The sequence below is a fragment of the Lithobates pipiens genome, unplaced genomic scaffold, assembly GCF_037356315.1.
Source record: "Lithobates pipiens isolate NorthernLeopardFrog02 unplaced genomic scaffold, aLitPip1_a1.2 Scaffold_16, whole genome shotgun sequence".
In the NCBI taxonomy this organism is placed as follows: Eukaryota; Metazoa; Chordata; class Amphibia; order Anura; family Ranidae; genus Lithobates; species Lithobates pipiens.
This window is the reverse complement of record NW_027507748.1, coordinates 555,962,851-555,976,928: the sequence shown is the minus strand read 5'-3', so window position 1 is coordinate 555,976,928 and position 14,078 is coordinate 555,962,851. Positions and strand designations below refer to the sequence as shown.

The window sequence follows — 14,078 nt, the reverse complement described above, 5'->3', positions numbered from 1 at the left end:
TTCTTCCTATCCAATCCTAAAATAAAATTGTGCCTGTAGTAGGTATGCTGATCAAAGAGAAGGTACTCAGCATTAGCTGTTTAGGTGCCTAAGCAGGGGAGGTTTTGGAAGCTCCCCTAAAGTCCACCACTTCAAGGACAACGCAGTGTTTGGTAAATTGAATTTAACCATTTCAGCCATGGAAGGTTTTACCCACTTCCTGACCAAGCCATTTTTTGCGATATGGCACTGCGTCGTTTTAACTGACAATTGTACGGTCGTGCAACTCTGTACCCAAATAAAATTGATGTCCTTTTTTTTCCCCACAGCTTTCTTTTGTATTTTGTATTTTATTTTTTATTTTTTTGTATTTTATCACTTCTGCGGTTTTATTCTTTGCACTATAAACAAAAAGACCGACTATTTTGAAAGATTTTACTTTCTGCTATAATATCCAAAAATATAATGTAAAAAATGTCTTCATCAGTTTAAGCCAATATTTATTTTGCTGCATATTTATATAAAAAAAAATCCCAATAAGCGTATATTGATTGGTCTGCACAAAAGTTAGTGTCTACAAACTACGGGATAGTTTTAGGGACTTTTAATTCATTTTTACTGGTAATGGCGTCAATCTGCAATAATTTTTGGCGGTACTGCGACATTGCGGCAGACAAATCTGATCTAAGTGACACTTTTTGATGACCAGTGACACCAAAACAGTGATCACTGCTATAAAAATGCACTGATCACTGTATAAATGGCACTGGCAGGGAAGAGTTTAACACCAGGGGCAATCAAGGGGTTAAATGTAATCCCTGTGAGGTGTTTCTAACTGTTGTGGGAAGTGTTACACTGGAGGAAAAGAGATTGTGATTCAGCTTAGCTGGAACATGCTCTCTCTCTTTTTCTCTGATCAGCGGTGTGCTTTGTTTACATGAGTACGCCGCTGATCTGTCTTTTCACAGAAAGATCGGTGGGTCGCGGTTGCTGGACCAGCTGATTAGCTCCCGCTGTGTCCAAAACTAGTCCACTGGTCTCTCTGTAGGGAGGGTATGCCCACCTATTCATTTTGGGATTAGCAGTAATCCTGAACACCTGCTCCGTGATAATCTTTGAGCATACCTGCTCCTAATGGGTGCCTGAACAGGATCCTTAATGACATGCAGTGGTGAACATCATTATTAACTTACTAATTTTATGGAGGATGAACAGATGGATAGTCTTGATGTACTAATTTACTCCCCCTGCTGTCCTTTTAAGGGAATCCTTTTAGGTACAGGTTTTAAACCATTGATTGCCTATGTAGCAACATCCAGTATAAAAACGTCTGCCAGCCACTTAACTGGAGAAATCCTTTATACAGCGTATAACATCTAATATAATCTATGCTGGCCATAGACGAACTGTTCAGCAAGGACCAGCTGACATTCAAACCATGTATGGGCAGGCTGATTGCAGAGGCAGCTCTAGACTTTGTGAGGCCTTAGGCAAAACTTAGGCGTGAGGCCCCACTCACTCTACTGTTTGTAGAGGCCAATATGCTGACAGCCTTAAAGTGAAATTATCCTATCCTTTGCAGCCAAGGAATATGCTTCTGTTTGATCTGCAAATACCATGGTGCTGCTCCAACAAATACCTGTCAATTCTGAACAGGTGTCTGTTTAGGGTGCCTGCAGGAAAACAGCCTGATGTAAGGGTGTCCTCTTAGCAAAGACTTATGACAGGGTCCTTTCTCAGGCACTGACTGAAAGTCAACCAAAACAAAAAAACACAAACACTTTGTTTCAAAATACAACAATATTAATACAATACCACAATATATGTGCTAACTATAGTTGAGGCTTATACACAAACCCCCTGGGAGGTTTTAACAGTAGTAAACTTTTTTTAAGGTCAGAGACTTTGCAGACAATGATACAGGAGATGGTCAGAGACTGTGCAGGCAATGATACAGGAGATGGTTTTATTATGGTAATGACAAGCAAACTCTTACCTGGCTAACACGGTAACAAACGTTGGTGCCACAGACGGGGTGCTGACAGACAATCACACCACAAAGATACAGGAGATGGTCAGACTGTGCAGAAAATGATACAGGAGACAGTCAGAGACTGTGCACAGGAGACGGTCAGAGACTGTGCAGACAATGATACAGTGGACAGTCAGAGACTGTGCAGACAATGATACAGGAGACGGTCAGAGACTGTGCAGACAATGATACAGGAGACAGTCAGACATTGTGCAGACCGTAATACAGGAGATGGTCAGAGACTGTGCACAGGAGACGGTCAGAGACTGTGCAGACAATGATACAGGAGATGGTCAGAGACCATGCAGACAATGATACAGGAGACGGTCAGACACTGTGCAGACAGTGATACAGGAGATGGTCAGAGACTGTGCAGACAATGATACAGGAGACGGTCAGAGACTGTGCAGACAATGATACAGGAGACGGTCAGAGACTGTGCAGACAATGATACAGGAGACGGTCAGAGACTGTGCAGACAATGATACAGGAGACGGTCAGAGACTGTGCAGACAATGATACAGGAGACGGTCAGACACTGTGCAGACAATGATACAGGAGACGGTCAGAGACTGTGCACATGAAATGGTCAGACACTGTGCAGACTGTAATACAGGAGATGGTCAGAGACTGTGCACAGGAGACGGTCAGAGACTGTGCAGACAATGATACAGGAGACGGTCAGACACTGTGCAGACAGTGATACAGGAGATGGTCAGAGACTGTGCAGACAATGATACAGGAGATGGTCAGAGACTGTGCAGACAATGATACAGGAGACGGTCAGAGACTGTGCACATGAAATGGTCAGACACTGTGCAGACAATGATACAGGAGATGGTCAGACACTGTGCAGACAATGATACAGGAGACAGTCAGACACTGTGCAGACTGTAATACAGGAGATGGTCAGAGACTGTGCACAGGAGACGGTCAGAGACTGTGCAGACAATGATACAGGAGATGGTCAGAGACTGTGCACAGGAGATGGTCAGAGACTGTGCAGACAATGATACAAGAGATGGTCAGACACTGTGCAGACAATGATACAGGAGATGGTCAGAGACTGTGCAGACAATGATACAGGAGATGGTCAGAGACTGTGCAGACGATGATACAGGAGATGGTCAGACACTGTGCAGACAATGATACAGGAGACGGTCAGAGACTGTGTGCAGACAAGGATACAGGAGACGGTCAGACTGTGTGAGTAAGGAGAAGTGACACGATGATCCCACCCAGTAGTGGCTGGTGCTCAAAATTTTTGGGAAAAAAATGAAAAAACAAACAAATTGCAGCCTCACTGTACCATCAAATGCAGCCTCGCTGTGCCCCATCAAATGCAGCTTCACTGTGCCCCTTCAAATGTTGCCACTGTGCGGGGCGGATATTTTGGTGCCCCTGCAAAATGCCTTGTCGGCCTAGGCCAAGACACAGCACTGATGACAGGGTACTGGGGACAGACCGTGAGAGACAGACAGGGTACTGGGGACAGACCGTGAGAGACGGACAGGGTACTGGGGACAGACCGTGAGAGACGGACAGGGTACTGGGGACAGACCGTGAGAGACGGACAGGGTACTGGGGACAGACCGTGAGAGACGGACAGGGTACTGGGGACAGACCGTGAGAGACGGACAGGGTACTGGGGACAGACCGTGAGAGACGGACAGGGTACTGGGGACAGACCGTGAGAGACGGACAGGGTACTGGGGACAGACCGTGAGAGACGGACGGGGTACTGGGGACAGACCGTGAGAGACGGACGGGGTACTGGGGACAGACCGCGAGAGACGGACGGGGTACTGGGGACAGACCGCGAGAGACGGACGGGGTACTGGGGACAGACCGCGAGAGACGGACGGGGTACTGGGGACAGACCGCGAGAGACGGACGGGGTACTGGGGACAGACCGCGAGAGACGGACGGGGTACTGGGGACAGACCGCGAGAGACGGACGGGGTACTGGGGACAGACCGCGAGAGACTGACGGGGTACTGGGGACAGACCGCGAGAGACGGACAGGGTACTGGGGACAGACCGCGAGAGACGGACAGGGTACTGGGGACAGACCGCGAGAGACGGACAGGGTACTGGGGACAGACCGCGAGAGACGGACAGGGTACTGGGGACAGACCGCGAGAGACGGACAGGGTACTGGGGACAGACCGCGAGAGACGGACAGGGTACTGGGGACAGACCGCGAGAGACGGACAGGGTACTGGGGACAGACCGCGAGAGACGGACAGGGTACTGGGGACAGACCGCGAGAGACGGACAGGGTACTGGGGACAGACCGCGAGAGACCATTGAAAGACTGGGTAATGTATTATGTACAGACAGCATGATGATGTATGTACTGTACCTACTCCTCAGTCTTTTACACTACTAAAGGCAGCATGAGAACGAAGCCCGCGACAGGTGATGTTGTCTTTGCGCTCCCTGGCCTCATGCAGTGCAATCTGGGAATTGGAGTCTCTGCACAGCACAGGCACCAGAGGCCCAAGTCTGTTGTCTGTGTTGTGCTGTGAAGAACTACAACTCCCGCCATGCATTGGGGCCGCCGACTGGGGGAAAGGGGAAAGGCTAGGAGGACAGCGCCGCAGTGGTGGAGCCTGTTATTGGATGCAGCCTGACTGAGCTGAGATGATTGATGTCATCTAACTCGTCCACGGCGGCGGAGGCTCATAAGCTCAGACAGGCGGCGTGGCGCGGCACCGGCATCTATGTGCGGCACCTGCCCGCTCGCTCACCCCACAACACACACTGACCGTTCCACTCCCGAGTCCGCACACTGTCTTCTGTCAGGCAAATTAGGCGAGGCCCTTCTGAGGGCGAGGCCTAAGGCAACCGCCTAATTTGCCTAATTAAAGAGCCGCCTCTGGCTGATTGTACTCGAGTTGATCAATCGATCAACTTTGGTACAAGCAGGTTGTCAGATTCTTCATGCAAATATTGCCAGTGGCTATATCCCCTGGCAATAATCGATGTGTTCGCCTGGCCAAAACGGCTCCCCCTGCTGGAAGAGCACAATTTCTATGCTACAGCTTTAGAGAGGGGTGTATGTACACACACAGATAACTGTAATTGATAATATATGGGGGGATAGAACAATGACTATGGATGTTACAGAGCAAAGATGACCAAAACCTTTGTTTTTTAATTTATTCTGAATTAAGCTTCATAGACCTTTAAATAATTTATTTGTGAATTCCTTTTTAACACCTTTGGCCCCCTTCCTGAGCCAGCTTTGTTGCAAACACATGTTCATATATTCCTCTAAAGTGATATTAAACACACTGCATTATTTACACTATCCCTTCTATTTCTGTATCTGGATGATGGCACTGTAATTATTTTGGAGGTCCACAGACAGCCACTGAGGTCTGTCATGATCAGCACAGGGGAGGGAGCAAACTCCCTAATAGCAGTTTTTGTTCACTCATGCCTAGTGCTTGTAACATCAGCTGTCCAGCTGCCCTCTCCCTGGAGCTCTTTACAATATTTGTGAATTGGGGCAGGTAGGAGTAAAAGCTGCATGTCCTCCCCCTAGCCTGTCAGTTCTGCCTTGTATCTGGTGGTAGACCATTTTTTATATGGCCAATAAAGGGAGTACAGCCTTTGTCCTGTGACCTGGTTTATATAGCATGGCTACATTCACACAAGTGGTCAGAGGTAGATAGTTTCAGAGGCAAACAAATGACTTTTGGATGCAGCAGCACTGTGGGCACAAAAAACTTGATTTAGTTGCGGACAAAACTCTGCAATGCTTGCCCTGGGCACACTCTTTCCCCCCTCATGCAGCTTGCCAGTGTCTAAATGCAGCCTTACCCATGCCCGGATCAGAGCGGTGATCTCCGTGTGTCACGGAGCTGTGCATTGAATTGCCCGGGCAGCTGCAGTAACAATGTCCCGCCTCCTGTAATCATGTCAGGCTGATTCAACAATGTCCCGCCATTGGATCAGTGTACCGCCTGTCACAGGAGGCGGGACATTGTTACTGCAGCTGCCCGGGCAATTCAATGCACAGCTCCGTGACATGTGGAGAATACCGTACTGTCAGGCGGGAGGAAAGGAGGAGGGAGGACGAGCCAGGCAAACACCCCTGCAATGGGCGGCACCAGGGGGCAGAGGCCCGCACAGGCCCCGCCCCCATTATCGGCAAGATTTTCCTTTCGGCAATTTCCTGAAAACACAATTTTCGGCCGATATGTTTCGGCGCATCCCTACTACCTAGGTTGCCTTGGCAGTAATTCGGCCCTGACGGAGGACAGAGTCTGTCATACTTGTAGGAGAGGCCAATGTGATGAGTTGCTTGTCTGAATGAGCCTTTGTAAATAAGAAGGCAGCTTGTATCAATGTATCTCTGTGCACCTTTGATATTACACAAAATGGCCAATTTGCATAACATACTAAATATTCTATAGGAGACCAGTATGCAACAAAAAGCATTTCTGCAGAACACCTATGGGGACACTAGCTCTGGTGACTTGGGTGCCCCCAAGGAATTCCCTTAATTTGCAGGGTGTTTCTCTCACTTCCTGTTTGGCTATGGGACAGAAAGTGAAGATTAATCTCCGCAATGAAACGGATGGGGTAAAAAAATTATCTGACGGGTTATAATCCTCCCTTGCGCTAACCAAATGTTTCCTGTCGCATCATGGCAGCATACGCTCTGGGTTGTGACTCCGCCCCCACAACCTGATAGGGACACATAGCTATAAGATGACGATACGGCCCCCGCCCCCAGTATTCTCTTACTTTTCCTCACCTGTTATGATCGCACAGATCATCACCCTCTTACTGCTTCACCCCAGCCAGGTTCGCCCCAGCCACCTTGCTGGTACAGCCTCTAAAGGAAGCTAAATGGAAGGAACCCCACTCTGGTGATCTCGGGTATTATTACTATTTCTCTGCAGCCTTATAAGCCTTAAACAGGCTTGAGCATTATTACTGCAGCTTCTGGTGTAAGCCTTAACCACTTGAGATCCGCGCTATAGTAAAAAGACGTCTACAGCGCGGATCTCAATTTCCGGGACTACGTCTATTGACGTCGTCCCCTTTAAGAGTTCCCCGCGCGCTCCCGGGAGCGCGCATCGGGGAAAATCTGTGTTGGCCGTGTCCGCTGGACACGGCCAATCACAGATCGCTGTAAATGGCCAATCACAGCGGCCGTTTACAGCGCGATCGCCTCCTCCAATGGGTGATGATCTCAAATGTAAACAAATGAGATCATCACCCATTGCCGAACGTGTCTCCTCACACAGCGATAGCGTGTGAGGAGACCGAAGGTGTCTGTGAGTTTGTGAACAGTAAACTTATAACAGTAAACGTATAAAAACCCCACCTGTGCCCAGATCTACCCTGCCAGTGCCCAGATCTACCCTGCCAGTGCCCAGATCTACCCTGCCAGTGCCCAGATCTACCCTGCCAGTGCCCACCTGCGCACTGCCAGTGCTCCATCTGTGCACCACCAGTGCACCGCCAGTGCCCACCTGTGCACCGCCAGTGCTCCATCTGTGCACCACCAGTGCCCATCTGTGCCGCCTCAGCGGTGCCCATCTGTGCCGCCTCAGCGGTGCCCATCTGTGCCGCCTCAGCGGTGCCCATCTGTGCCGCCTCAGCGGTGCCCATCTGTGCCGCCTCAGCGGTGCCCATCTGTGCCGCCTCAGCGGTGCCCATCTGTGCCGCCTCAGCGGTGCCCATCTGTGCCGCCTCAGCGGTGCCCATCTGTGCCGCCTCAGCGGTGCCCATCTGTGCCGCCTCAGCGGTGCCCATCTGTGCCGCCTCAGCAGTGCCCATCTGTGCCGCCTCAGCAGTGCACATCTGTGCCGCCTCAGCAGTGCACATCTGTGCCGACCTTATCAGTGCACATCTGTGCCGACCTATCAGTGCCCATCTGCCGCCTCAGCAGTGCCCATCTGCCGCCTCAGCAGTGCCCATCTGCCGCCTCAGCAGTGCCCATCTGCCGCCTCAGCAGTGCCCATCTGCCGCCTCAGCAGTGCCCATCTCTGCCGCCTCAGCAGTGCCCATCTCTGCCGCCTCAGCAGTGCCCATCTCTGCCGCCTCAGCAGTGCCCATCTGCCGCCTCAGCAGTGCACATCCGTGCAATAAATCAGTGCACATCCGTGCCGACCCAGCAGTGCCCATCTGTGCCGCCTCAGCAGTGCCCATCTGTGCCGCCTCAGCAGTGCCCATCTGTGCCGCCTCAGCAGTGCCCATCTGTGCCGCCTCAGCAGTGCCCATCTGCCACCTCAGCAGTGCACATCCGTGCAATAAATCAGTGCCCATCTGTGCCGCCTCAGCAGTGCCCATCTGTGCCGCCTCAGCAGTGCCCATCTGTGCCGCCTCAGCAGTGCCCATCTGTGCCGCCTCAGCAGTGCCCATCTGTGCCGCCTCAGCAGTGCCCATCTGTGCCGCCTCAGCAGTGCCCATCTGTGCCGCCTCAGCAGTGCCCATCTGTGCCGCCTCAGCAGTGCCCATCTGTGCCGCCTCAGCAGTGCCCATCTGTGCCGCCTCAGCAGTGCCCATCTGTGCCGCCTCAGCAGTGCCCATCTGTGCCGCCTCAGCAGTGCCCATCTGCCGCCTCAGCAGTGCCCATCTGCCGCCTCAGCAGTGCACATCCGTGCAATAAATCAGTGCACATCCGTGCCGACCCATCAGTGCCCATCTGTGCCGCCTCAGCAGTGCCCATCTGCCACCTCAGCAGTGCACATCCGTGCAATAAATCAGTGCACATCCGTGCCGACCCATCAGTGCCCATCTGTGCCGCCTCAGCAGTGCCCATCTGTGCCGCCTCAGCAGTGCCCATCTGTGCCGCCTCAGCAGTGCCCATCTGTGCCGCCTCAGCAGTGCCCATCTGCCGCCTCAGCAGTGCACATCTGTGCCGACCTTATCAGTGCACATCTGTGCCGACCTATCAGTGCCCATCTGCCGCCTCAGCAGTGCCCATCTGCCGCCTCAGCAGTGCCCATCTGCCGCCTCAGCAGTGCCCATCTGCCGCCTCAGCAGTGCCCATCTGCCGCCTCAGCAGTGCCCATCTGCCGCCTCAGCAGTGCCCATCTCTGCCGCCTCAGCAGTGCCCATCTCTGCCGCCTCAGCAGTGCCCATCTCTGCCGCCTCAGCAGTGCCCATCTGCCGCCTCAGCAGTGCACATCCGTGCAATAAATCAGTGCACATCCGTGCCGACCCAGCAGTGCCCATCTGTGCCGCCTCAGCAGTGCCCATCTGTGCCGCCTCAGCAGTGCCCATCTGTGCCGCCTCAGCAGTGCCCATCTGCCACCTCAGCAGTGCACATCCGTGCAATAAATCAGTGCCCATCTGTGCCGCCTCAGCAGTGCCCATCTGTGCCGCCTCAGCAGTGCCCATCTGTGCCGCCTCAGCAGTGCCCATCTGTGCCGCCTCAGCAGTGCCCATCTGTGCCGCCTCAGCAGTGCCCATCTGTGCCGCCTCAGCAGTGCCCATCTGTGCCGCCTCAGCAGTGCCCATCTGTGCCGCCTCAGCAGTGCCCATCTGTGCCGCCTCAGCAGTGCCCATCTGTGCCGCCTCAGCAGTGCCCATCTGTGCCGCCTCAGCAGTGCCCATCTGCCGCCTCAGCAGTGCCCATCTGCCGCCTCAGCAGTGCACATCCGTGCAATAAATCAGTGCACATCCGTGCCGACCCATCAGTGCCCATCTGTGCCGCCTCAGCAGTGCCCATCTGTGCCGCCTCAGCAGTGCCCATCTGCCACCTCAGCAGTGCACATCCGTGCAATAAATCAGTGCACATCCGTGCCGACCCATCAGTGCCCATCTGTGCCGCCTCAGCAGTGCCCATCTGTGCCGCCTCAGCAGTGCCCATCTGTGCCGCCTCAGCAGTGCCCATCTGTGCCGCCTCAGCAGTGCCCATCTGTGCCGCCTCAGCAGTGCCCATCTGCCGCCTCATCAGTGCACATCCGTGCAACAAATCTGCACATCTGTGCAATAAATCAGTGCACATCTGTGCCCACCCATCAGTGTCCATTTGTGCCACCTCAAAAGCGCCCATCTGTGCCACCTCAAAAACGCCCATCTGTGCCACCTCAAAAACGCCCATCTGTGCCACCTCATCAGTGCCCATCAGTGCTACAATGGCTAAACGCGTCTTTTCCGCTGAGGAGGCGTACCAAATTATTTCCGCGGCCGACGAGAGCAACGGGGAGCTCTCCTCTTCCGATTCCTTTTCGGATTCTGAAGACGTAACTTATGAGCCAGTCCTCAGCAGTGAAACACTGACTGATGAATCCGAGGAGGAAGATATCCGGCCCATCAAGCGAAGGCGTTCTAGTGAGGCAATGCCGTCCACCAGCACCGCAGTGCCGTCCACCAGCACCGCAGTGCCGTCCACCAGCACCGCAGTGCCGTCCACCAGCACCGCAATGCCGTCCACCAGCACCGCAGTGCCCCAGCAAGAAAGGCCAAGTACCAGTGGGGTGTCATCTCAGCCCCAAAGGGTTAGGAGCCATGCTGGCCTTCCCTATGCCCTTCAGAACCCCTTGTGGCTTCCTCCTAATTCAGGAGAGGCCAATGTTCCCCCTTTCACCGCCCAGCCAGGAGTCCAGGTGGACACGGAGAATTTTAGCCCCATCGATTTTTTTCATTAAATTTTTACGGAGGACATGTTGGCGTCAATTGTGGCCCAGTGCAACCTGTATGCACAACAATTTATTTTTCAAAATCCGACCTCCTATTATGCCCGTCCCTACGAATGGAGAGACCTAACGGTGGAGGAGTTCAAGCTTTTTTTAGGCCTCACATTTAATATGGGACTCAACAAAAAAAAACAATTACGTACCTACTGGTCAACCCACCCCCTCCACCACTCACCGCTCTTCTCCGCGGTAATGCCCAGAACCAGGTATCAGATGATCCTGAGGTTCTTACATTTCAGTGACAATTCCCAATGCCTTCCACGAAATGATCCAAATTATGACCGCCTTTACAAAATTCGACCAATACTAAATTATTTTTCTGAAATATTCCCCAAATTGTTTACCCCGGACCAACACATATGTGTGGATGAGTCCCTTATTAAATTTAGTGGCAGGCTTAGGATGAAGCAATTTATGCCCAGCAAAAGGGCCCGCTATGGGGTGAAGGTCTACAAATTATGTGACCGAGCCACAGGGTACACATATTCCTTCAAGGTGTACGAAGGGAAGGACACCCAGCTACAGCCCCCTAATTGTCCGGATTATTTGGGATCCAGCGGAAAAATTGTTTGGGACCTCATATACCCCCTACTGGATAAAGGCTACCACCTCTATGTAGACAACTTCTACACATCTCTGCCCCTGTTCCACAACCTTCACCGGAAGAAGACGCCAGCATGTGGCACTGTAAAAAAAGAACCGGAAGGGCTTTCCTCAAAGTCTGGTGAACAAGAAGCTGCGGAAAGGAGAAACCGCAAGTCTAAGAAACAAGGAGGTTCTGGCAGTGAAGTGGAGGGACAGAAGAGATGTGTACATGTTATCTTCTATCCACAACGATACCTTCGTAGAAATCCCCAGAAGGAATGGCCCCGTAAAGAAACCCAAATGTATTTCAGAGTATAATTTTGTTCATGGGAGGAGTCGACTTCAACGACCAAATGATGGAACCATATCTGGTCTCAAGACGGACATATCATTGGTACAAAAAAGTAGTAATTTATTTTTTTCAATTGGCCATTTACAATTCATATGTCATTTACCGCAACGCCACCCAAAACCCCAAACGTTTCTTTGGCTACCAGGAGGAAGTTTTCACAGCCCTTATTTTCCCAAACGGCCCACCAGAAAATATCAGATCAGACGTTGTTAGTCGACTCTCCGAGCGCCACTTTCCGGATAAAATTCCCCCCACACCAGCAGGCAAAAGACGCCAAAAAAGATGTAAGGTGTGTACCAAAGCAGGAGTCAGAAGAGACACATGTTATTATTGTGCACAATGTCCTTCCCAACCAGGCCTCTGTATAGGCGACTGTTTTCGGCGTTACCATACTTCAATACATTTTTAGTGAAGTATGGTAAACATAATCCTCAGTTCCTGCCTTCATACACCTTCACACCCCTTATGCCACTGCCTGCTCTGTAACGGACCCTGGCTTGTTATTTGACCACTCTTATGCCTGCCGATTCTGTACATACCGCTGCCTGATCTGGAACTGACCCTGGACTGTTATTCGACCACGCTTCTGCCTAACGATTCTGTACATACCTCTGCCTCATCTGGAACTGACCCTGGACTGTTATTCGACCATGCTTCTGTCTAACGATTCTGTACATATCTCTGCCTGATCTGGAACTGACCTTGGACTGTTTGACCACGATATTTGCCTGCCTCTTGGACTGATCTTGTATTCTGCAACTGGACTAGTGGGATTCAACACGGGGTCTCACATATGTGAGGGGCTCCAGTATAGTTTTTCTGGAAGAAGAAAACAATTTTCTTTGTTTTCTTATTCCTAGATTAGGGTCTGGAGACTCGGAGGCTTCAAAGAGATTTGGGAGGGAGAAGCCTCTACCCCTATCCCCATTCTGTCCTGAACGAGGCTCTACTTTTGTCTGCTGCCTGTAGGACTTACTGCCATCATGCTGCACTGACCACACCACAAGGACCTGCCTACTACCAGGACCAATATTTTTGGCACTGCTGACATCTCTGCACTAACCCTGGACTGTAATATGGACAGTATCCCTGCCTGCTGCCTGAAAAACTGTTCGCTGTTGCTGACCAAGTCCCTGCCTGCTGCCTGGACCAGTGATATCCTCCTGTGGACAACTGCGCTTCTAAAACCACAGGTAATCTTTTCTTTACCCTTTGCTCAGCATAATGTATTTGGGGGTGTAATTTTTGGTATGTGCAGGCTATGTGTCCCTGGAACGCCGACGGTGTTTCTTGCATGTTGCGCCTCTGTATTTGGTCAGGCTGTGTAAAAGTCTCACACATGTGGTATCGTTATACTCAGGAGGAGTAGTAGAACGTATTTTGGGGTGTTATTTTTGCTATGTAAATGCTATGCGTTGGAAATATCTTATAAACGGACAACTTTGTGTAAAAAAAAAAAAATGCGTTTTCATTTTTTTCCACATTTTCCGAAAACTTCTGGAAAAAAATGAACCATTGAAAAGACTCATTATGCCTCATAGATTATACGTTGGGGTGTTAGCTTTCCAAAATGGGGTCATTTTCTGGACGTTTCCATTGCCCTGGTGTTCCAGGGCCTTCAAAACTGTAATAGGTGGTTGAGAAATGAAATGTGTAATTTATGCTCCTAGAATGCCTGAAGGTGCTACTTCAAAATTAGGCCTCTGTATGTGGTCAGGCTGTGTATAAGTCTCACACATTTGGTATCGTTATACTCAGGAGGAGTAGTAGAACGTATTTTGGGGTGTTATTTTTGCTATGTAAATGCTATGCGTTGGAAATATCTTATAAACGGACAACTTTGTGTAAAAAAAAAATGCGTTTTCATTTTTTTCCACATTTTCCGAAAACTTCTGGAAAAAAATGAACCATTGAAAAGACTCATTATGCCTCATAGATTATACGTTGGGGTGTTAGCTTTCCAAAATGGGGTCATTTTCTGGACGTTTCCATTGCCCCGGTGTTCCAGGGCCTTCAAAACTGTAATAGGTGGTTGAGAAATGAAATGTGTAATTTATGCTCCTAGAATGCCTGAAGGTGCTACTTCAAAATTAGGCCTCTGTATGTGGTCAGGCTGTGTAAAAGTCTCACACATGTGGTATCGTTATACTCAGGAGGAGTAGCAGAATGTATTTTGGGGTGTTATTTGTGGTATGCACATTCCGTGTGGGAGAAATAAGCTATTACAATGAAAATTTTGTGGGGGGAAAAAAAAAAAAAATCGTAATTTTGCAAAGAATTATGGGAAAAAATGACAACTTAAAATAACTAACCATGCCTCTTACTAAATACATTGGAATGTCTACTTTCCAAAAAGGGGTCATTTGGGGGGCATTTGTACTTTCCTGGCTTGTTAGGGTCTCAAGAATGGAGATAGGCCTTAGTACATCAGATGTGATCTTTTTTTGCAAATCTTTGATTT

At 50.5% G+C, this 14,078-nt stretch overlaps 1 protein-coding gene across 4 annotated transcripts in view; it reads left to right on the top strand.

Annotated features, from left to right (window-relative positions):
- Nucleotides 1-14,078, top strand: part of NEMP1 (nuclear envelope integral membrane protein 1) — a 198,669-nt gene that overhangs the window by 172,220 nt on the left and 12,371 nt on the right. The window lies entirely within an intron of this gene.